This window comes from Coenobita brevimanus, chromosome 5 (assembly GCF_032717465.1).
Source record: "Coenobita brevimanus isolate Jiangsu-jjx chromosome 5, ASM3271746v2, whole genome shotgun sequence".
Lineage (NCBI taxonomy): Eukaryota > Metazoa > Arthropoda > Malacostraca > Decapoda > Coenobitidae > Coenobita > Coenobita brevimanus.
In genome coordinates this window covers 19,595,510-19,618,627 of record NC_136958.1, presented here as the reverse complement: position 1 = coordinate 19,618,627, position 23,118 = coordinate 19,595,510, and positions in this window count along the sequence as shown.

Genomic DNA, 23,118 nt, shown 5'->3' with positions numbered 1-23,118 from the left:
TACCTAACTCTTTTGTTTTGAACCTGGAACTTTACGGGACAGTAGTGATTTTTAGTATTCTCACTTAAAGTGTACATTATCTTTCTCTGTTCCGTAACAATGGACATCCCACCTTAGCCACAGACCAATGCGCTCGCCGGGATGCACCGTTGCTGTGACCCCAAAAGTGATGTCTATTCTTCACCTCTGCACTCCATAATACATCCACCTTGACACCTAGAGATACTTGCAGAGGAAAGACAAAGGTCTGATGAGTATTTATGTCCTTTATTGAATGTTTTAGGTTATGTGGTTGCAGAAATTGATTATTTGAAAACAAGTTTTGCAAGCATCCTGGGGTACAGCAAATGCCGCACAAAATCTAAATCTGGACTTGCATACTGTTTACTGATCCCGAAACCTACCTGGGTAGTGGGACGCTGCATTGATGGAGTGGTGAGAAGTGGTGCACACGGTAACTCCATCCCTCTCGGTCACAGGCAAGGGCTTGAGTAGTTCTTCTTGGTCCACTCAGTGATGTTGTCCGCCAATCTTTTCCTCTGTCATCCCTGCCTTCTCTTCCCTGGACTGTTCCCTGGAGCACGGTCTTGGTTAGTCCATTGGACCTTGTTACATGGCAGTACCATCGCAGTTTTCGCTTCTTCACTGTATAGCAGGTTGTCATATTGACCCACATGTTCCCTGATTCTTCTGTAAACGTCCTCGTTGATGACGTGTTCTGTGTATGAGATGCCCTAGGTTTTTCTGTATCATCTTATTTCAACTGTTTAGATCTTCTTCTGCAGCTCAGATTTCAGGGTCCTCATCTCAGAAGCATACAAAAATACAGAGAGTACTAGGGCATGCATGAGCTTCAGTTTAGCTTTGGGACCGATGTTCTTGTCTCACCAGACAGGTCTTACAGTAGTCTTTTTAGTGCTGCTGTTGTATGTGCAGTTCTTGAGATTTCCAGCTTTGATCCCTCCTCACTGTTGATGGCGCCCAGGTATTTGAAGTGAGTAACCATCTCAAGCTCCTGGCTGCTGACAGTGATTTTGGTTTTGATATCATTCTTACTGTTTGTTATGGTCTTTGTCTTTTCGGCACTGATTTCCATGTGGTACCTGATAGATGTTTCATCCAGGTAGCTCATCAGACTGGCGAGTTCTTCATTTCCTGCGAGCATATCGATGTCATTGGCAAACCCAAGGTTGGTGATGGTGCGTCCTCCAGTACTGATAGTGTCAGTGTAATCTTCATGTGCATCTGTCATTATATGTTCCATGAAGATGTTAAAAAGTCTTGGCGAGAGGAGACAACCTTGGCGGCCCCTACTGATTGGAACCAATCTCCAACTCTGCCCTGCACAAGAACTGCACTGCTGGCCATCATGTACAGCTATCTGATGATTTCTGTCAGCTTCTGTCCCAGGTTATACTTCTTCATGGTGACCCATAGTGCATTGTGCCACATTCTGTCTAAATCTCTTTAACCCGCCCCATCCCGACCACTTTTCCACCACTGACTCCCCTCAATCACGACCATTTTTGGATTTTTTTTTTTTTTGGCTCAAACCTCTGCTTTTGCTGAGAAACATCGAAAATTCATAGAGAAATCGCTCACCTGAGGTTTAAAATACTCGATACAGGTAGGAGTACCTCCTTACCTTACTGGGTTTTCTAACAGGCTGGCACCAAAGAAAACGAGTTCTATGGGAGGATAACTATTTCACACCACTCATAAACGGTATTTATTTATTTACTTGGTACGAATTTATATGTAGTACGAGAGTATATTGGTTTTCAAGCAGTAATATAGGCATTATTAGCATTGTTTCACTCACTAACTCATCACCATACCTGACCTTTTTTTGACACATTACCTGATCATCATTTCTGACTGTTTCTTCCTCTAATGCTATGTAAAGTTTGTCCTCCACATTGTTATTGATTGGGGAATCACTCTGGCCCTGAATTTCGTACCGTAGCATGACATGGTTTTACTGGCCAGGTCACTGATAACAGGTGAATTGCTGAGACAATGGCGTGCAGGAGGGGGAGGAGGTCATGCTGGGTAAGGCATTGTCCCTGCCTGGCATCTTGTAGAGGAAGGTGTCACGTGTATACGTACCAAAAATCACTCACAAAAATTGAAAATTGTGCAGATTAGGGACCTTGCAATTGATTCGCGTTTATGTACGTCAACGGGATTGGCAGTGACAAAACGTTTGGACATTAAAGAACGTTGACAGGACGCCGCGGGTTAAAAATCTACAGAGATGTGGTAGATATCTTGCTGGTGCTGGTGTTGGCTGTACTTCTCACACACAAACCAATGATTGAAAATTTGTTCTGTGGTACTTCCTCCCCTGCAGAAGCAAGCTTGTTCTCCAGTAATAATCTCTTCTGCTTGTGGCCTCATTCTGTTCAAAATCACTTTCAGCATCGTTTTGCTTGTATGGCTGATAAGACTGTAGTTCAATAGTCTGAGCACTGCTGTAGGTTGCCTTTCTTGGGGAGAGGGATAACTAGTGACCTCGTCCAGGTTGTTGGCAATTCTCTCTTCTGCCAGATCTTGTTGCAGATTTGGATTAGAATGTCTATGACTGCCTTTTCTTCATGCTGTATCATTCCTCCTGGGATGTTGTAAATTCCAGCAGCTTTCTGATAGTTCAATAGTTTAAGCACTGCTGGAGGTTGCCTTTCTTGGGGAGTGTGATAATTAGTGACCTCATCCAGGTTGTTGGGAATTCTCTCTTCTGCCAGATCTTCTTGCAGATTTGGGTTAGAATGTCTATGACTGCCTCTCCTCCATGCTGTATCAGTCCTCCTGGGATGTTGTCAGTTCCCTCAGCTTTCTTTTTCTTTTTTTCAATGCTCCTAAAGGTACCTCCATTTCTTCTCATAGGATGGAGAAGTTATCTTCATTTGACGACTCTGAGCAGAAAAGAACACTCAGGTGTCCATGGTTCTGGTGGTTGTACAGTTCTGAGCAGTATCCATTCCATCTCTTCATGATATCTTCTCCTGTGAGGCACTTCCCATCTCTGTCCTGGATGGTGCTGACCTTTGACTGCCTCGGTTTTGTCTCTCCTTATACAACTTGGGAAGCCCTTTTGCTGTTAAACCTATTTAAGCCGTTTTCAGTTTCAGTCCACTGCATTTCAATCCACTCTTCTCTTGTTCTCTTCGTCTCTCTCCTAAACCTCTTGCTGACTTCTCTGTACTCTTCTGCCCCCCTTTCTGTATTCATCACCTTCAATTCTCTTCTTGAATCACATGGTACAAGGCTGTCATCTGTCCAGCACTTGGTCTTGCGACCTTGTTTTCCCAAAATTTCATTCGCTGATTCAGTCATCACAGCATTGAGTTTGGTGGTCAGTGCTTCAGTGTCTTCATCTAGCATTAGCAGTGATGCAAACTTCCCTCTGATCATGGTTTGGAAGGCTCCTCCGATGGTTGTGTCTTTGAATCTGTCAATCTAGTGTTCTTAGGGGTCTTGGTCTTCCTCAACCTCACTTTGATGTTCATGATTACTAGGTCATGGTCACTTCCTATATCTGCTCCTGGGAATGTTCTGGTTTGGCTTTGTTGATGCCAGATTGGCAGCAGTTCTGTAACAGGATGTAGTTGATCTGGCTGTGATGTACTCCACTGGCTGTGTGCCAGGTCCAACGTTGGGATGCCTAGTGATTTCCAAGCGTGTTTGTCAGTGCCAAGTTGCTGCAGCTAGTGAATTCCAGCAGACGTAGTCGTCTCTCATTTATTTAGGTGTTGCTGGTGGGTCAGTCCACAGTCATCACTCCAATCTTTTAGTGTATCAGCACCCACCTTAACATTCCAATATCTTTGGGTGATCAAAATGTCCTTGTTAACCCTCTCAATGATGTTTTGGAGTTGAATGTAAAGCTCCTCCACTTCCCCATCTTCGAAGTCTGATGTAGGAGCATGGGCTTGAACCACTGTGACGTTAAAGGGGGCTACTCTCAGTTGGATGGTAGTAAGTCTGCTGGATACTGGGCAACATCCAAGTATGGCGTTCTTGACATTCTTGTTATCAAGGAAACTTATGCAATTGGCATGTTTGTCCCATTCTCCAATGAAGAACATTATATGGCCCCTATTTGGTCTGGTGTTCTCTGAGGTTCTTCCATCTGTCCTCACAGAGCCCAATAACGTGCCACGTGTATCTGTTAAGTTCATAAGTGAGTTCTTGAAGTTTCCCCTGGTTGGGCCAGTGTTCTAACATTCCACAAGGTGAGTGTGATGTACCTCCCACAAATCTCTGGGCTTGAGGGTTTAATAAAAGCTGTATCGTATTCTCCAGATCGAAAGTCTCTCATAAGTTAAAAAAAAATCAGCTAGAGGTAGCAAGGATGGGTTGTAAAAGACCCCATGGTACTAAAGGGATTAAGAGCTCTCGTATTTACCTCTCTACCTGGTGCCTCTGATGTCACAATACTTTGCAACCTTTTCGCTCGATTAATCATCTTATAATAGCGCCTGAACTCATTTTACTCTTGCTAAATGAAGACAGTTTAGTCAGCTAATGGTCGGGGAAACTCTAATGCTATATTCCTGCTACCTGCAGAAGAATTTATTCAGGATGAAACTGAATTGTGAAACCTTGCGAGTGCTAATATTGATAACTTTAACGTTGTCACGATCGGAAAAACTCCGATATTATAACTGAGATACCCCCAGACAATTCCATTCACTTAAAAGCGAATCACTGGAGCCTGAGAGAGTTAAAAGCCTAATAAATACTCCTCAGCCTGACGCCATATTTTCGTCGGATTAGCTGTTTTTTTTACCAACCACTTCATTAGTGCTGTCTTATACATATTATAATTTACTATTCTTTTGTTCTTGTTGTTGTTATTATTTTTAAGAACTCCACATCCTGCTGTATTGTAGTTATTATTAATTGGGGAGGGAGGGGGAAGATCTAGAAGGCTGGCATTCTAAGACCGTTCCAGACAGATACTTGAATTTTTCATGTGTGATGTATCTTTGTTGCAGGCTTCTTTTGGCACAACTTTTTTGCTCAGCACTAGCATCCTTTATATATATATATTTTATTTTTTCAAACTTTCCTCTCCTGCACATCAAACACTACTGAATCTATTACTTTGGAAATGTTTCAGTATGTACTGTAGTCGTCTACATATACCAGTGCACCCACATATACACATATACTAGTGCTGATATCCAACAAATACTTTTTGAGATATTGAGGAAAATGAAAATGGCCTCTGCCTGAAAAAGCTAAATCGGGAAGTATTTGGCTGATATTGACCAAACTCGGTGGATATGTAGTGGGTCATGAGTGAACATGATTTGCATAGTAAGAATGACCTTGACCTTGATTTTAAGGTCACAGGTCAAAATCCGTGAAAGATTTTGAGTCATACTAAAAGTCCCACAACATTACTGTAGATCTACAACGACAACAAAAGTATTTTTAGAATCATAAGAGTGTCTGCTTTTTAAGCTTTCATAAGAGCAGTTATGACAAATCAATATTTTTTTACGCTTTTTGACAATTTTTGGACCTACCATGCAAAAGTTGCTAAAAATGAGATCTTGCAACATCTCCAGGAAACAAACCAACCACTTTCTATGACTCTGAACAAATGAAAAGAACAATGTTTTTATTAGAACAGCATTTAGACATACAAGCTTTCTTTGCTTTACCTCAGATGCAACAGCAGCCAGTAAAAATCCAACAGCATGCACACTGTTATAGCTCTTGCAGAGCCCTCGCGACGAACAGGTTGCATTTAATGCGGATTAGAACTCAGCATGACCCTACCTGTGGACGGTCAAATAAGTATACAGCTTTCATGCAGCAACTGTGGAAACTCATTTCAAGACTATGAAGAGTTTCGTTATATATCTGCACCAGTGTCCCTTATTGTTGTGAGTATGACACCAGACTTTCTGTCAGATCGTCCTTGTTGACACTATTTTGTACCTCAGACAAGATGTAATACTTAAATTACAAGAGCTCCTGGTGTTCTCTTTGTATTGCTCATGAGATTTGATTCATATCTACGAAGGATAACTATATGGAAAGGTTCAAATGCAAGAAGGGATTATCACCAAATATGGCATACGTTACAGAATGTCAGCAGTTATAAATCAACATGGCATGTATATTGCAAATGGTCATTACACATTCCTGATTCAAAACCACATGCATGATCAATGGTTTCACTTTCATGACACTTGTTTCTGTGCACGGTACATAATTTACCAAGACTTAGTGGCTTACCATTTATATAGGTTTACCCGAAATTATACATTCTCAAGTATATAGATCTTGATTAGCACAAAAGTCATTTATCTCTGCACATTGAATTCAGGATGTATTATTCATAATGTACCATATATCACAAGCATTCGTAATAACGTGTATATTTCAAAGACTGCACACCATATCTAATGTACAAGTGTGGATTTTTTTTTTTTGTCATTCTAATCTGGAATGAGGAGTTCTTTGAAAATTGCTTCTGCAGTTTCAGAATTCTAGTTTTTGTTTTTGTTGTAATTTTGGTGTTATTGTTGTTGTTGTTGTTGTTGATGTTGTTGTTGTTAGTTCATCTAAAACATGAACCGAGTCGACTACAGGTTGAAGTTGCCCTTCTCCCGCTGTCCACCATCTTCCCTATTCGATTGCGAGATTGTATGACACCATCACTCTTTGGTGGGATAGGGAGATAGTTGAAGGACGAATGTATAACAGGGCAGCTGAGTGCCCCACTCCAGCACATTCTTCCCTACATGGTATTCACGTTTTTCTAGTAACATAAATTACATAAGCAACGCAAAAGAAAAATTAATGTAGCACACACACACAGAGAAATAAGCTGGAAAAGAAAAAGCGCTACAAATCTCATAAGCAGACTAGATTACGACCCAGGGCGCCTCCGATGTAACAATACGTTTTCCCTCTCTTAATATTGTTTTTGTTGTCTTGGCCGCCCTTTCTTCCCACCTGCCATATCTCACTCCGGGCCTGCCATATTTCAGCTGAGTAAGGAAAGGCTGGGAGGGTGAAACACGGGAAGAAAGGAAACGAGAGAGAGAGAGAGATGGAAAAAATGGCGGAGGAGATCAGATCGACGGGAGAAGGAAGAAGATATGTGTGGAGAGGTGATGAAGGGTAGAGACCGAAGCTAAAGATGTAGAGAGGGAAAGGGATGGAGAGAGAGGGAGAGAGACAGGAGGGGAAGGGAGGATGTTGATTAGGGAGGGAGAATGAATACAGAGGAAGAGTCTGAGGGAAGGAGAAAGGGACAGAGAAAGAGTGTAGCGAGAGGAAGGGGAAAATGAGGAATAATTGAGAGAAGAAAAGGAGAGATTGAAGGGGAGGGGGAGTGAGATGAGGGAGTGAGCTGAGGGAGTGAAAAGAAGAGGGGAGGGAGTAAGGAGAAGGAGAAGGAAACAAAGAAGGAGAAAGCAGAAAGAGGGAGGGGACAGAGAAGAAGTGAGGAGAGGGAGGCGGGATGTTAGAGGAGGGTAGAGGCAAGCGGCCAGAGAGCTGGAGAAGAGTGTATTAGGAAAGGAAAGATTGGGATGGGAGAAAGTGAGAAGGAGTGAGGGAGCGAGAGGGGGAAAGGGGAGGTTAGGGAAGAAGAGATAGAAGAAAAAGAGGGTATGTAGTTAGACTGAGAAAAGGAACAGACGTGTCGAGAGAGACGTGGAAAAATGAAGAGGAAGGGCTGGAATAAAGGTTGGGAGGTGAAGGCGTGGGTTAAGAGAGATTAATCATGTCTTTTTCTGTGTGAGCGGCAGGAGGCATTAGTGGTGGCGCCAGTGTGTCCTGGCACCGACACACAGGCCACTATCACACAATCTCATTTATTCACTTTTTCTCTTATCCTAACAACCTGCTATCTGTCCACTGTCTCACAACCAATTATGGCCTAACTTAACCATATTTGACCTCAACATGAGATACTTACCAGTATCTCTCAATCATTCATTCATTCACTGTCTCTCACAACCTAACATTTGTCCACTGTCTGACAGCCTGACCTAACCTAACCTAACCCAATCTCACGACCTGATATCCCCCTCAGCATCTCATATTTTATTTTTCATGAACTTTCTTTCATACCATGACATATGACATCTCCCAGCTGTCTGATTACCAAAACCTAACCTAATCTCACAGTCTGACATGCTTCAGTATCTCACAGTCTAAGCATCTCACAACCTTCTTACATCACAGTCTGGCTATCTCACAAATTAACTCTCACACTTTGGTTATCTGACACTTTGTCTCACAGTCTGACCATCTCACATCCTGACTCTTTCACAGCTGACCTTCTCACAGCCTGACTCTCTCATATCTGGCTGTCTCATAATCTGACTTTTTCATAATCTAATTCTCTCTCATATAATCATAGAACTTCAAAATAATACAACTCGGCTACCTTCGGAGGCGTATCCAGGATTGTAGGAAAGGAAAGGACTGTCTACTGGTGAGCATCTTCGGCACAAAATGATCAGAGGGAAGAAAGAAAATAGATGGTGTATAAAAAAAAACAACAACAACAACAAAGGAAACGAGTACTAAGACTCCTCATAGACCCTCCGGAAAACCCTTAGTATTTGGAGCTAATTTTTGTGTCACAGAACAAATAACACTAGTTCTGCGCTATATTCAATGAGAAGGGGTAAATGAGGAGTTTCCATGCAATACAATTCCCTCCACCCCCCCCCCACACACACACCCCAAAAAAGAAATCCCTGCTCCTCCACGTTTACCACATCCCAGAGTTGTCCCTCACTGCTTTTGTCTGACCTAGCTGAAGTCTTTATACAGTATCTTACGAAATATGAGATATATCAGCAGGTTATCGTTGGATTAGTTTCTAGTAACAATTGCTAAATATTATTTCAGGTGTCATCCGTTACGGAGCTACAGTTACAGATAACTTCCAGAATGAATTATAAGCGACACCATGTTTGCCCATGAGGTCATCAGTAATTGCGGTTTCCTATCGGCTGAGAACTGGTCTCACAATGATACAGCCGTTTTTGCTCAAAATTAGCCGAGGAATCGCCCCCTGAATCTTCCTGAATATCTCACTGGAAACCCTGTATTTTCCGATATTCTGGGTAAATTTAGATTCTGGTAGAGTTTGATATTCATAATAAATAACTAGAACAGTGTTCACTTTGTTGGCCGAACCCTCCAAAAGGCAAGACTAAGCTACATAGAAGTATTTCCCATAGCTGTATGTCATTAATTAGGTGGGATTAGGGAAGGAGAGAAGAATGGCGCGCGCGCGCAAACACATAGAGAGAGAGAGAGAGAGAGAGAGATGGAGAATTGAACTTCCCGAGCATGACCTTGATCGATCACATAACCCAGCTAGATGACAGGAGAACGCTACCTCTCCCAGCAGGGCAGCAACCCATGAGGGGCGCGAACTCTCGACCCATCGATCTTGAGTCAGGCGATCTACCACTTAGCCACCTGCCCCAGAGAGAGAGAGAGAGAGAGAGAGAGAGAGACGTGACCTGGTATTTTTTTTTTTTTTTTTTTTTTATGCGAGGAAGAAGGAACCAAATGCCATGAGCCCGCAGTAACAGTTCCCTCCAAGAGAAAAACAAAATACAATAGAGAGCCAAATTCAAGATCCGGTCATTTTGAGATGCCTGGACACACTGCGTTTGAAAGACTGGAGATCATAGGCAGGAGGAAATACAGACAGAGGGAGACAGTTCCAGAGCTGACCTGTTGCATGAATGAAAGACTGGGAGTAACGGTTAACTCTTGCATTAGAGAGTTGGACAGAAAAGGGATGAGAGTTTGCTGCTAGACGGGTGCTACGCGCCCGTCGTAGAGGTGGAGGAATGCAAGCAGACAGTTCAGAGGAGCAGTGACCATTAAAGTAGCGATAGAAAAGAGATAAAGATGTAACAGTGCGGCGAAGAGACAGAGGTTGAAGGGAGTCAGTAAGAGGAGGAGAGTTAATGAGACGAAAAGCCTTTGACTCCACCCTATTGAGAAGAGCTGTATGTGGGGAGACTCCCCACACATGAGAGTTGTACTCCACACAGGGGCGGATAAAACCCCTGTATAGAGTCAACAATTGTGCAGGGGTAAAGAAAGAGCGGAGTCGGCTTAGCACACCCAATCTCTTGGAAGCAGATTTTACAAGAGATGTAATATGATCTTTCCAAGATAAGTCCCGAGTAAATGAAACCCCAAGCATGTTCGAGGATGATGCAGGATTAATCTGAATATTATTAAACATTAGTGGGTATACCTGTGCAAGATTTTGTTGGGTTGATAGGTGTAAGAACTGAGTCTTAGAAGCATTAAAGACAACCATATTATTTTTACCCCCGTGAGAGATATGAGCCAAGTCAGACATTAGGTGTACCATAGCCTCATCCCTTGTTTCTTGAAGTAACTGTTGAGATGGACGTTGCGGGAACCGAATGGAAAGGTGAAGGGTGGAGTCATCAGCGTATGAGTGGATAGGGTTAGATGTACAGCTTAGAAGATCATTGATGAATAAAAGGAAGAGAGTTGGTGATAGGACAGAGCCCTGAGGAACACCACTGTTGATAGATCTAGGAGAAGAACGATGGCCGTCTACGACAGCAGCTATAGAACGACCAGAAAGGAAGCTAGCGATGAAGGTACAGATAGAAGGATAGAAACCGTAGGAGGGCAGTTTGGAAATTAAAGATTTGTGCCAGACTCGATCGAAAGCCTTTGAGATGTCAAGTGCAATGGCAAAGCTTTCGCCAAAGTCCCGAAAGGAGGATGACCAGGAGTCTGAAAGGTAGGTGAGAAGATCGCCAGTGGAGCGTCCCTGACGGAACCCATACTGACGATCGGAAAGAAGGTTGTGATAGGAAAGATGCCTTAAAATTTTTTTATTAAGAATTGACTCGAAAACTTTTGAAATACAGGACGTTAAAGCAATTGGACGATAGTTGGAGGGTTGGGAGTGGTCACCCTTCTTTGGGACTGGCTGAATGAGAGCAAATTTCCAGCAAGAAGGAAAGGTACAAGTTGACAGACAAAGGCGAAATAGTTTGCCTAGGCAGGGTGTAAGCACAGAAGCACAGTTTTTGAGAACAACAGGAGGGACCCCATCAGGCCCATATGCCTTGTTAGTACTGAGGCCAGTAATGGCAGAAAATACATCAACTGAAGAAATTTTAATGTCAGCCATGAGGAAGTCAGAGGGGGGAAGTGATGGAGGAACAGCACCGGAATCATCTAAGGTGGAATTGGAGGAGAAAATCTGTGCGAAGAGATCTGCTTTATCAGTAGAAGAAATAGCTACAGAACCATCAGAGTAGAAAAGAGGAGGGAAGGATGATGAGGTAAAGTTGTTAGAAAGATTTTTGGCAAGGTGCCAGAAGGAGCGGGAAGAATTCGAGTTGGAGAGTTGAGAGCATTTAGTATGGATGAAATTATTTTTAGTAGAGCGAAGAACAGACTTAGCACGATTCCGGGCAGAAACGTAAAGATTATGTGATTCAGGGGTGGGTTGGCTCCGGTACCTTTTGTAGGCCTTCTCCTTGTTGCGGACAGCATTAGAACAAGCGTGATTAAACCAAGGCTTTCTTACGTTAGTCAAAGGATATGAGAAAGGAATGTATGCTTCCATGCCCGAGAGAATAACCTCCGTAATGCGCAAGGCACACTCAGATGGCTCACGGCCATGGAAGCAATAATCATTCCAGGGAAAATCAAAGAAGTACTGCCTGAGGGCCTCCCAGTCCGCAGCTCCAAAATGCCAGAGACGACGTTTCCCTGGAGGGTCCGCAGGCCGTACTGGAGCGATAGGACAGGTTAAGGTAATAAGGTTGTGATCGGAGGAGCCCAACGGAGAGAAAAGATTAACAGAGTAAGCAGAAGGATTAGTTGTGAGGAAGAGGTCAAGTATGTTGGAGCTCTCTCCAAGGCGGTCAGGGATACGGGTAGGGTGCTGTACAAGCTGCTCTAGGTCATTAAGGATAGAAAAGATGTAGGCTTGTTCACCAGGTGGATCCGTGAAAGGAGAGGAGAGCCAAAGGTGGTGGTGAACATTGAAATCTCCAAGAATGGAGATTTCAGAGAAAGGAGAAATGGACAGAATGTGTTCCATCGTAGAAGTAAGATAGTCGAAGAATTTTTGATAGTCAGTAGAATTAGGGGATAAGTAAACAGCACAGATATATTTAGTCAGAGAATGACAGGAAAGCCGAAGCCAGAGAGTGGAGAATTCAGAAGAATCAAGTTCAGGAACACGAGAGCAAGATAAGTCGTTGCGTATGTATACACAACAGCCACCTTTGGCTTTGAAATGAGTATAGAGAAAGTAGGAGGATACAGAAAAGGGTTTGCTGTCAGTTGCCTCAGACAGCTGAGTCTCCGTTAGAAAAAGAAGGTGAGGTTTAGAGGAGGAGAGGTGGTGCTCAACAGAGCGAAAGTTAGATGAAAGGCCGCGAATGTTGCAGAAATGAAGAAGAAGAGAGTCAGACAGTGGTTCCACGCACCTCGAGTCGTCACCGGGAGAGGGGCAGATGGCGGGGGCATTTATGGTCCCCCCCCCTGGGGACTCCGAGGCTGGGTGAATTGACGCCATTTTGGTAAATTTTGAATAGGAAGTGTAGTGTGTACTGTGCATGTAGTTTGGTGAAGATAGATAGAGAAATTTGTACTGGAGAGCATGCTGGCCTACTCTCTGTGTAACTGAGACACTGAAAAAGTTCAGCAAAGGGGGATGGTCAGGAACTAGTCCTAAGGGCTGATGAAACGGGAGCTCCAGCACTCCCTGTCATCAGCTTTCCATCCACCTCGGGAGTACTGCCCTGCTCGACTGGTGCTACAGTCTAAACCTCCCTATAGGATGCCAGAGATCTACAAGCTGGATAACTATTCGCACTTGCTTGTGTTCACTTGGCATCTTAACAGCATTCTTCACGGGCCAACCCCTGGGAGGATCCGGCAGATATCTAGCAACCGAGCCCTGTGTGACGCCAAAAAACATCTTGTTGCTTTAACTTGTAAACACTTGATACTGACTGACACACCTCCACTCTGGTATAAGAAGAGCATTCCTGTTTTTGACATCATTTCTCATCCTGCTTTTTTCTGGCATTATCGTTGCATGTCACTAACGCCCCACCACTGCTTGGCTCTTTAGCAGTTGATGATACTACGCCATCAACATGATTTTTTTTTTTCAATAAAGGAACATAGAAGAGGAGAAGGTGTGATGGCTTCATACATGGTTGGATGGTAGAATATGAGTGAGGATAGAGAACTGGGGGAGAGTATGGGAGAAGGGGAAATGGGAGAATGTATGGATGGTGGATTTTAAGTTAGGTGATGGGATTATAGTGAAAGTGGGAATTAGGGGAGGGAGGGATCCATAATTGATATAATATGAGTGTAGACAGGGGACGAATGGAAGGGGATGAAACCAGGGATGGGTGGTGAGAGTAGTCCATGCTGCAGTACCTTTACATCGTCAGACATTGGCTTCACAATATACAGTCACCCTAACGTTTTCATCCCAGAATCATATGTTTACCAGATCTCAAGAACTGTGCATCCAATAGTTCTTGATCATCTTAAGATTTTTTAATATACATACATGTTATATCGGTGATGGAGAAAGAAAACGGTCATGAAAATAACGAATGATTTAGCGTACAGACGGTACTGAACATCTCTTTGTGTGTGTGTGTTTTTTTTTATAATTTTTACGCATTGACGTTCCATGCTGTGGTATACGGAGGCGTCTATCATCCACTCACTCTGTGTATTGGTCTCTCTCTCTCTCTCTCCGTTTTGTGACAAGCCAAAGTTTACCACCATTTGCTACGCTGGGTGGTAAATATATAACGGAATGACACCAGGTGGTCTAGTTTGTCATGGATTCCAACCGGATGGAGCCTGAATGGGTTTCCATCTGAGGGTTGGTTGGGGTTTATAGCTCATGTAAACGCCATTCTGGGGCGAGTGAGGCTACTTTCCCTTGCTATAAATGTCGGAACTACGCAGCCTAGCGTAGGACCCTACGGCCCCGATGTGTCAAAAAAAGACAGGGAGATGATGATGATGATAAAGCTTTTCGCATCGCATTTCTTTATTTCTGTTGCCAATGCAGTTTTTGCAAAATGTGTTGTCTCAAGCACAGGATGATTTTTGAGGTCATACGATGCTGTGAAAGACCAAGAGCATGCCTGGCGGCTGACACAGAGAACCGGGTTATTGTAAAAAGTGGGTTCCTCTGGAAAAAAAAAAAAAAAAAAAAGTTACCATCCATGGATTTAAAAAAAAAAAAAAAAAAGACAACTGGTTCTTTCTTTGGGTGTAACACACCGCATGCAGCAACAAAAAACAAACCATCGTAACAATATCTATCCATTACTAATTAATATTTCTTTTAGGCGGTCATTGTTATTTAAAGCAATATTAGCTATATGCAGTAAAGGGCCAACATGTTTAACTTTACTTCACGACCCAAACTCTCAAACAGCCAGCCTATTAGCCGGGGATAAAGGCTTCCTAGATAGGAATGTGGGCAGCGTAGATATGAAACAAGCTGGGTAGAAAGGCAGGCTGAAAGAAGGGAAGGAAAAAATAAATCCTACCATTATCACCACCACCACCAAAATTCTCCTAGTAATGGAAAAGTAATGAAATGAATAGGATCTGATGAGCGAAGCACCGTGAAGCTAGTAGGTTACATGGGGAGTACATACACGGGTAGATAACTGGTAAACTCACTGCAGATTAACCTCCACATGGTCGGAACAACCAGAGTATTGTCTTTTTGCCAACACCAGAGTATTGTATTCAGTTGGAAGCAAGTCATTATAACTTTAAACCGATTTAGCCGATGTAATTTTTATTTTGCGTTTGCTCCCACAAGATATTTTTAAACTAAGTTTAGCTCACTGAGGGAAAAGAAATTAATGGATTTTAAATCTAGCCATTTTATCTCGAAAAAGTATCTAAAAAAAACGAGTAAAATGATTTGTAGACAGTAAGAATATATCTGCAAAATATAGGCTAACATGTTACTGGAGCGGTTAATTCAGTGGAATACAGACAGAACGAAGCACAGTGTTGTTGTGGCCCCAGGATCATTTAACGTGAAGTAGGTAGAATGAAGGCTAAATTAACTGTTCTGCGGTTCACCATCCTCCTCTCGGAGGAAAGGGGGAAAATTAAGGGAAGCCTGTATGACGAAGCAGTGGAGCCATCCAGTTCTGTCAATACCACCACATAGACGTTCTTCTCCACCACCACGAAGCAATGCAAAAGGGGAAGAAGAGCGAGTATACACTCCACCAGATAATTGGGTCACTCGATAAGGACTAAGAATTTTTCAGTGCTTTGTGGCGATCTGGCTATTCCTGGCCTAAGCAATAAAACAGTCTGCCCACTTACGTAGCAAGGTGAGAAACACTCAGGTAGGATGCTGTTGAATGTGTGTGTGTGTGTGTGTGTGTGTGTGTGTGTGTGTGTGTGTGTGTGTGTGTGTGTGTGTGTGTGTGTGTGTGTGTGTGTGTTGGAGTTAGTATGAGTTTGACTAAATGCGTGTGCATGTGTTACTCAGTAGGGACACCCACGGCTACTATAGTCTATTTGATTGACCTGTGCAACTTAGATGTATGCGGCAAGTAGAGTGTGTCTGATACGCGGCTGCAGATTGGCCGCCGATGATGTCATTGAAGTATATGCAGGCATGTATTGTTGTATAACATGCGGACGTAGGTGTACACCGTGAGTGGATATTGTAGCGCAACATGCAGACGTGGGTGTACACCGTGTGTAGATGTGGTCCAACATGCGGACGTGGATGAGCACCGAGGGTGGATAATTTAATTCAATCGTCACTCATCGTTTTATGAAACTTAATAATCAACTTTAATTTTCTCTGACAACAGTAAACTTTGAAAGCTAATTTTGACCTCTTCAGCTTCGGAAATTATTCCATATTTAATCTGGCAGCTTGTACTGAAGGCAGTTTATAAATATATATATAAATGTGTTAAAATAAGAAGAGATGTAGATTTAAATCATCGGCGGCCAATCAGCAGCCGCAATTCAAACACACCCTACTCGGCCCATGCATCTCAGCTGCACAGGTCAATCAAATAGACTATAGTTTCACCACACGCAACTTACAACCTCCACCTGTCACCGTCAACCAGCACCTGCCCCCACTTACCAACATTCCTCACCACACAGTTCCCTGCAAGCTCTACTTACCACTTTTCTGCACCCCACACTTCCCTACCAATATTTCCAGCACCTACCAAATTTCTCCACTTCACATTTTCTTGCCAACCTCACCAACAAGTGCTTACCTGTACTTTCCATCATACACTTCCTTGCCAACCTTACCAGAAAATACATATCAGTATTTTCCCTCACACACTTCTCTGCCAACCCCACCAGACAACCTACCAACATTTTCCACCACACACTTTGCTACTAGCTCCATTTGCCTCTAAACCATGCCGACATTCTCCCCTCTCTCCACAATTACCGCCAAGTTAGCACATCATAAACATAAACCCGGCCTAAAAGTACCATCACTTCGTTTAGAGTGCTGAGCTGTAGCTAGATACTAGCACTATAATATGGTGCTAGTCACAGAGAAGTGCTACGGAAAAAATAGAGCCGTAGCACTGTCCTATTGTGTCCCTGTGCTGCGGGAAATCGGTCCCAAAAGGAGAGGAGTCTCGCCGAGTTAAGGTAGATGAATTGTGGTAACATTCTCCACTCACACTTCCCTGCCATCACTTGCCAACATTTTCAACCACCTACCAACATTCTCCACCACATTCTTACGAGCTAACTCCATAGGAAGTAACATAACATGGTCTCCGAAAAACCTTTCCGACAACCGCACCTGTCACCACCTGCAGACACTTTCCGCCACCAACTTGCTTTCTCTGTTACCTGCCAAGGCGATCGAAAACCGCCGGCAGTTATATCCACCTGTAAATTTCCCTGTTAATTCCACTTGCCAACACTTTCCACCACCTTTTAGTAGTCTCTTACATTCTTCCTAGCCAGCTCTATTAGAATCCATTTACCAAAGTCTCCATTCCTACACTTTCCTGCCAACCCTGTCATCACTTACCTACATTTTCCACTACATTCTTCCCTTCCAGATGTATCTGCCGCCACCTTCAACGGCTTTCTACAACTTTTTACCACCTACCAACCTTTTTTACGATACCCTCCCCTTCTAACTCCACCAGGGACAACCTCCTAACATATCCACCACACTATTCACTGGTACAGTAACTTTCTACCATCATCACACACACACACTTTCCTTCCAACCTCTCTTACCAGCCCGACCGGCCACTTCTCCCCCCTACAGTTCCTGCCAACCAACCTCACCTGCCAACATTCCCAGCACATTCTTCTGCCCTCCTTGCCTGCACGTCCAATTACCAGGATTCTTGTCACCTGTCTCAAGCTGGCGGGAAGACTTACACTTTACAAAGTTTTCTTTTCTTCTTTATCTTTTCTGGGTTACTTGAAACTGACTCTTACCCAGCTTCAGCACAGCGACGTCACTATTATTCTTTTTCCCATCAAACGATTTTATTTACAGCCAAGAAGACAAAAACCTGAAGGAATGTAACTATCGCCAAACGATTTCATTCATCTTCGGAGTGGATTTCTTTCTGTCTTGTATAGGTTGAAACTACTACTACCAGTTTTAGGACGTGAGATAATCGTTACATTTCGACTACCCCTGATTGATTTTAGTTTTTGAATGACTCCTCGTCGTCTAAGGTTCAAATTATAGTTGCGATATATTTAACTTATCATCCTGCTTTATACAAAAGTCTTAAAATTATGCATATCGACTGCAGAGGAGTCGCTAAGGTGACAAGTGGGAAATTTCAACGTCTAAATCTTCCTTGGAACACGACGTTCACTAATTGGTGTAGGCCTACATTCAGGTCTCCAATTTAATACGCGGGTGAACAGGGATAACAAGGAAAAAAACAAGTCAGTCTGTCTTACCGGCCCGAGAACAGAGCCGGGGTTCTTCCACATAGTAGATAAATTGACTTAAGCCAGGGGTGTCCAATCAGAGGCCTGTGGGCCAGGTGTGGCAAACTCAGCAATATCTACTCGGACCTGTTCCAAAAGTGAGTATACCTGATTATTATTTGTTTTATTACCTATGCCGTAAGTCACCAGTAAACGAGGGCATTGGGAGGTTACCTTACTTCTGTCGTTCTTGAGGAAACATGTAATTATCCCTCACTGCATTTCAGTCATTAATCCCACTGCATCCATTGTCACAGGGAACAGTCTCATGGCTTCAAGCTACCTCCTGCATAGTTCAGTGTCAGACCAGGGGATTTCTTTCTTCCCAACATCCATTTCTTTAACTCCCCCGACACTTTCATTTATGGAGGACAGGCTGTTATAAACTTAAATAAACTCAAACAACACAACCTTAAACACGGCTTACATTCCTCCTCTACAACAACCACCTTGTAAATCTCATTCATTCCTTTGCTTACTACACCTGTTTCTGATAAAGCGTAGAACGCACGTGTTTTCTGCAGCTGTATATATATATATATATATATATATATATATATATATATATATATATATATATATATATATATATATATGGATGGTAGGAAGGGGTGGTCACCATCCACTCACTCAATGTACTGCTGCTCTCGGGTGTCTGCCCTTTCCTCTCCTCCTCTATCCTCCTTTCCTTCCATCCTCTTCTGTCTTTCTTTCCTTCATTCTTTCCTCGTCCTTCTGCCTACGGGTGACTTTACACTCCCTCTTCTGTCTTTCCTTCATTCTTTTCTCTTCCTTCTGCCTGTGGGTGACTCTAAAGTACACTGAGTGACAAGCCAAATGGTTTCCTGTACACCAGGAACCTTTTACTATGCTGGATGGTAACCATATAACCAAATTTTGGCGACTGGTGGTTTAGAGGGTAATTACGGCTCTCCAATTGGCTTGAGCTGGTGAAGGTTTATATCCAAGGGGTGATTGGGGTTTATTACTCAAGTAATGCCACTCAGCGATGAGAGAGGCTGGTCACTCTCATCTTAAATGTCAGGCTCAACTTGCCTAGCCCCGGGCTCGTACGTTCCTCATGGAGCAATGAAGGATTGGATGATGAATGAATAAATATACTGTATATATATATATATATATATATATATATATATATATATATATATATATATATATATATATATATATATATATACTGTACAGTAATCCCTTTAATATCCAGACGCCCAGTAACCGGACACCCCACTACCCGAACATTTTGGGTCCGGGCCCTCGGATTCCAAAAATGGCCAAAAAATGAAAAATATTTTTTTAAAATCCGAATATTTTTCCACCCATAACTTGAACTTGGCGTGTAGCACGGACCAGCTATGTTTTGCAGCATGGTTCTGCCGATGTCTGGCAGGGCGACGCTGCCTCCTCCCCATTTCCTGCTCATCCATTGTTCTGAGTGCACGCTCTTCACCATGGCCACCCACTTGCTCTCTTTTGTGGTGGTGCCCTACTTCCTGCAGGCCCTGCTGTTCCTATGCTGCCTCTTCTGTGTGTGTGCATGTCTTCAGAGTTGTCTGCAGTGGGCAGTCCATCACCACATCCTAGCAACGTGCCCCTTGGCAACCTGCAACACCTACTATTGGACTCTGGTAGTGAATAAACAGCAAAAACTCGCCACTGGACCACACGGGAATTTAAAGTGGTGTGCAGTGTAATGAACAATGTACAGTGTTAAGAAATTAGAATTCAGAGTGAAAAATTTAAGTGCAGAGTACAACAGTGATGAGAGTTAAGTACAGCAAAGCGCAAGAAAGAAAAGATTGTGCAGGGTTAAGAAACTGGAATTCCGAGTGCAAAGGATTAAGTGCAGTGCAACACTGGATTACTGTATGTGCTTCAGGTGCACCTTATTACTGTCAGAGTCTGAGAGGAGGTGGGTTATTCATTGAAACAGCCACGGACTTATTGTATGTACCCTGAATACTGCTAAATATTTTCCATACTCATCTCTAAATCCTTATTCTCCGGTTCCTTTTCTATTATTTCGTGCTTTCTGTCCCTTATTTGTGTGAATAGGGCCTTAAATAAGTGCAATGCATGTCCAGTACGTTGTTATGTAGGTGGTTTTCTGAGCTAGGCTAGGTTAGGCTCCATAAGTACCAGTCCAGGAGACAGGGGCCCAGTATCTGGACAAACTCACTTCCCGGACATGCCATTGGCTGTATTACATCTGATATCGGGAAGATTACTATACACACTGTTACGAAACAGAGAAAGATAATGTACACTTTAAGTGAGAATACTAAAAATCACTACTGTCCCATAAAGTTCCAGGTTCAAAACAAAAGAGTTAGGTAAAATTACAAGTTAAAGTTTAATGCTCAAACTAACAACAAAACATTCAGGACTCATAAGGATAATGTAATGGCAAAAAACAGGTTAAATATATGGTTAACTGCAATAGCCTCTATTAACACGAAATTAGCAAGAGTAAATTTATCTAAGTCAGCCTTGATAAAATGACAATACCAGATAATACTCAGTGAATGCAAGATATATTATTACAGATACAAAATATTATTAATAAGGGCTGACACCCAAAACACATGAATCACAAAAACCTTACTAGGCCTAAGAATTAACACCTTACGCTACACAGTACAAGAAAAAATGCAATAACAGTTATACTCAAATTACACAGCTGCTAGACGGTTGGAGACTTCCTGAGCACTCACAATAATAACAACTGTACAGGGGAGGACAGAGATGTGAGCAAAATGAGGAGTAGATCTAAGTGGCAATAATGCAGAGACTGAGCTCATTATATAGGGGCCGGCAGAGCTTGATACAACTTGTAAGAAGGACGCACAAATGAAGCCATGGGGACAAAGAGTTGACAATCCTGCTCTGAACAACAGAAAGAACGACTTACTCTACTATAAGGGAGGAGGGGGGGAGTGAGGTAGAACACGCTCGTGATCAAACATGCAGCATACTGTACGTTAGAATTACACAAAGGATGATGAAATCATAGGCTATGAAACACCTCCCCACAAAGAAAAAGAAATTTACAAAGGAAATTTCTTATTACTCTAAAACAATCTGTCTAAAGTCTAGATAAGCAATCTCCAATAACATTTTCTTTCCCCTTGAGATGTTGTATGTCTAAAGAATACTCCTGAAGAAGTAGACTCCATCTTGTCAATCTCTGATTTTTATCTTTAAACTTACTAAGGAATATCATTGGGTTATGATCGGTATAAATGACTATGGGGTCAAAACCAGAACACAAATACAATGAAAAATGCTGTAAACCCAAAATCAAGGCAAAAAGCTCTTTCTCAATAGTTGAGTAGTTCTTTTGAGGTGGAGTGAACTTCTTACTGTAATAAGATACAGGATGTTCAATACCCTGATCATCCTCTTGCAGCAAAACAGCCCCAGCTCCTGTATCACTTGCATCAACAGCCATCTTGAAAGGCTTAGCAAAATTTGGAGTAGCGAGCACTGGCTGACTTAATAGGATAGCTTTAAGTTTGGTGAAAGAGGATTCACAGTTATCGGTCCAGACAAATTTAACTCCCTTTTTCAGTAGGTCTGTAAGTGGTGATACAAGAACTGAAAAGTTAAGAACAAATCTCCTGAAATAACCTACCATTCCCAAAAATCTTTGTAGCTCTTTCCTACTTTTAGGTCTGGGAAGATCACTGATAACCTGAACCTTAGCTCCTGGTGGTACAACGTGTCCATCACCAATTACGTACCCAAGGTACTGAACGTTAGCTTGACCAAACTCACACTTTGATTAATTAGCTACAAGATTAGCCTGAACCAAACGCTCAAGAAATTTACTGACATGGCATAGGTGATGTTTCCAGTTGTCACTAAAGATTAATACATCATCAATATAAACAACACACCCTGCCAAACCCTCTATTACAACATTCATGAGCTTCTGAAATGTGGCTGGTGCATTCTTCATACCATATGGCATTACAGAACATGCAAAAGTCTTTCCTAGTGTTACAAAACATGAGATCTCCCTAGCACGTTCAGTCATACGTACTTACCAGTATCCCTTTAACAAATCAAATTTACTTATGTACCTAGCCTTTCCAATCTTGTCTATGCAATCTTCCACGCGAGGGAGAGTGTAAGTGTCTGTTTTAGTTACCTGATTAACACGTCTGTAGTCGATGCAAAGCCGCTGTGACCCACCTGGCTTAGGGACTAGAGTGACAGGAGAGCTCCACTCGCTCTGACAGGGCTCAGTCATCTTGTGGTCCAACAGGTAGTCAAGCTCCTTCTGGATGAGAGGAACTTTCACTGGGTTCACACAGTAAGGAGGCAGTTTAATTGGCTTTGCGTCTCCAACATCGACATCATGCATCAACACAGTGGTTCTTCCTGGAGTAGCATGGAACACTTGCGGGTACTCCTGCAGTAATGCCGAAAACTCCTGCCTTTCCTCGGGAGGTAGATGAGAAAGCTTAGTCTGGAGATCATTCATGATATCAGGATTCTTCCTCAGACTATCACTCAGGCTCATGCTGCATGGGAGAACTTCACTTGCAGACACGGGTGGAACAGCTACAGTGCAGACTGGGTTATTTTCGTCCCGCCTGTGATATAACTTTAGCATGTTGATGTGACAAAGTTGCTTGTTCTTTCTACGATCTGGTGTGGCGATGACATAGTTGACATCACTGAGTTTCTTCTCCACGAAATAAGGACCACTAAACTTGGCTTGAAGAGGTTGCCCATGCACCGGTAGCAGAATCAAAACCTGATCTCCTGGCTGAAAGTGGCGTAACCTGGACTTCTTATCATACCAAGTCTTCATCTTCTTCTGAGCAGCTCCTAAATTCTCTCGCGCCAGTTGTAAAGCAGTGGACAGCCGTTCTTTGAACTTCATCAAATACTCCAGCAGGTTGACGTCATCTTCCTCCGACAGCCAGCATTCCTTGAGTAACTTAAGGGGTCCTCTTACTTCATGGCCAAACAGTAGTTCAAAAGGTGAGAAGCCCAGTGATTCAATTGGAGATTCTCTTGCAGCAAATACAACGAATGGAAGAC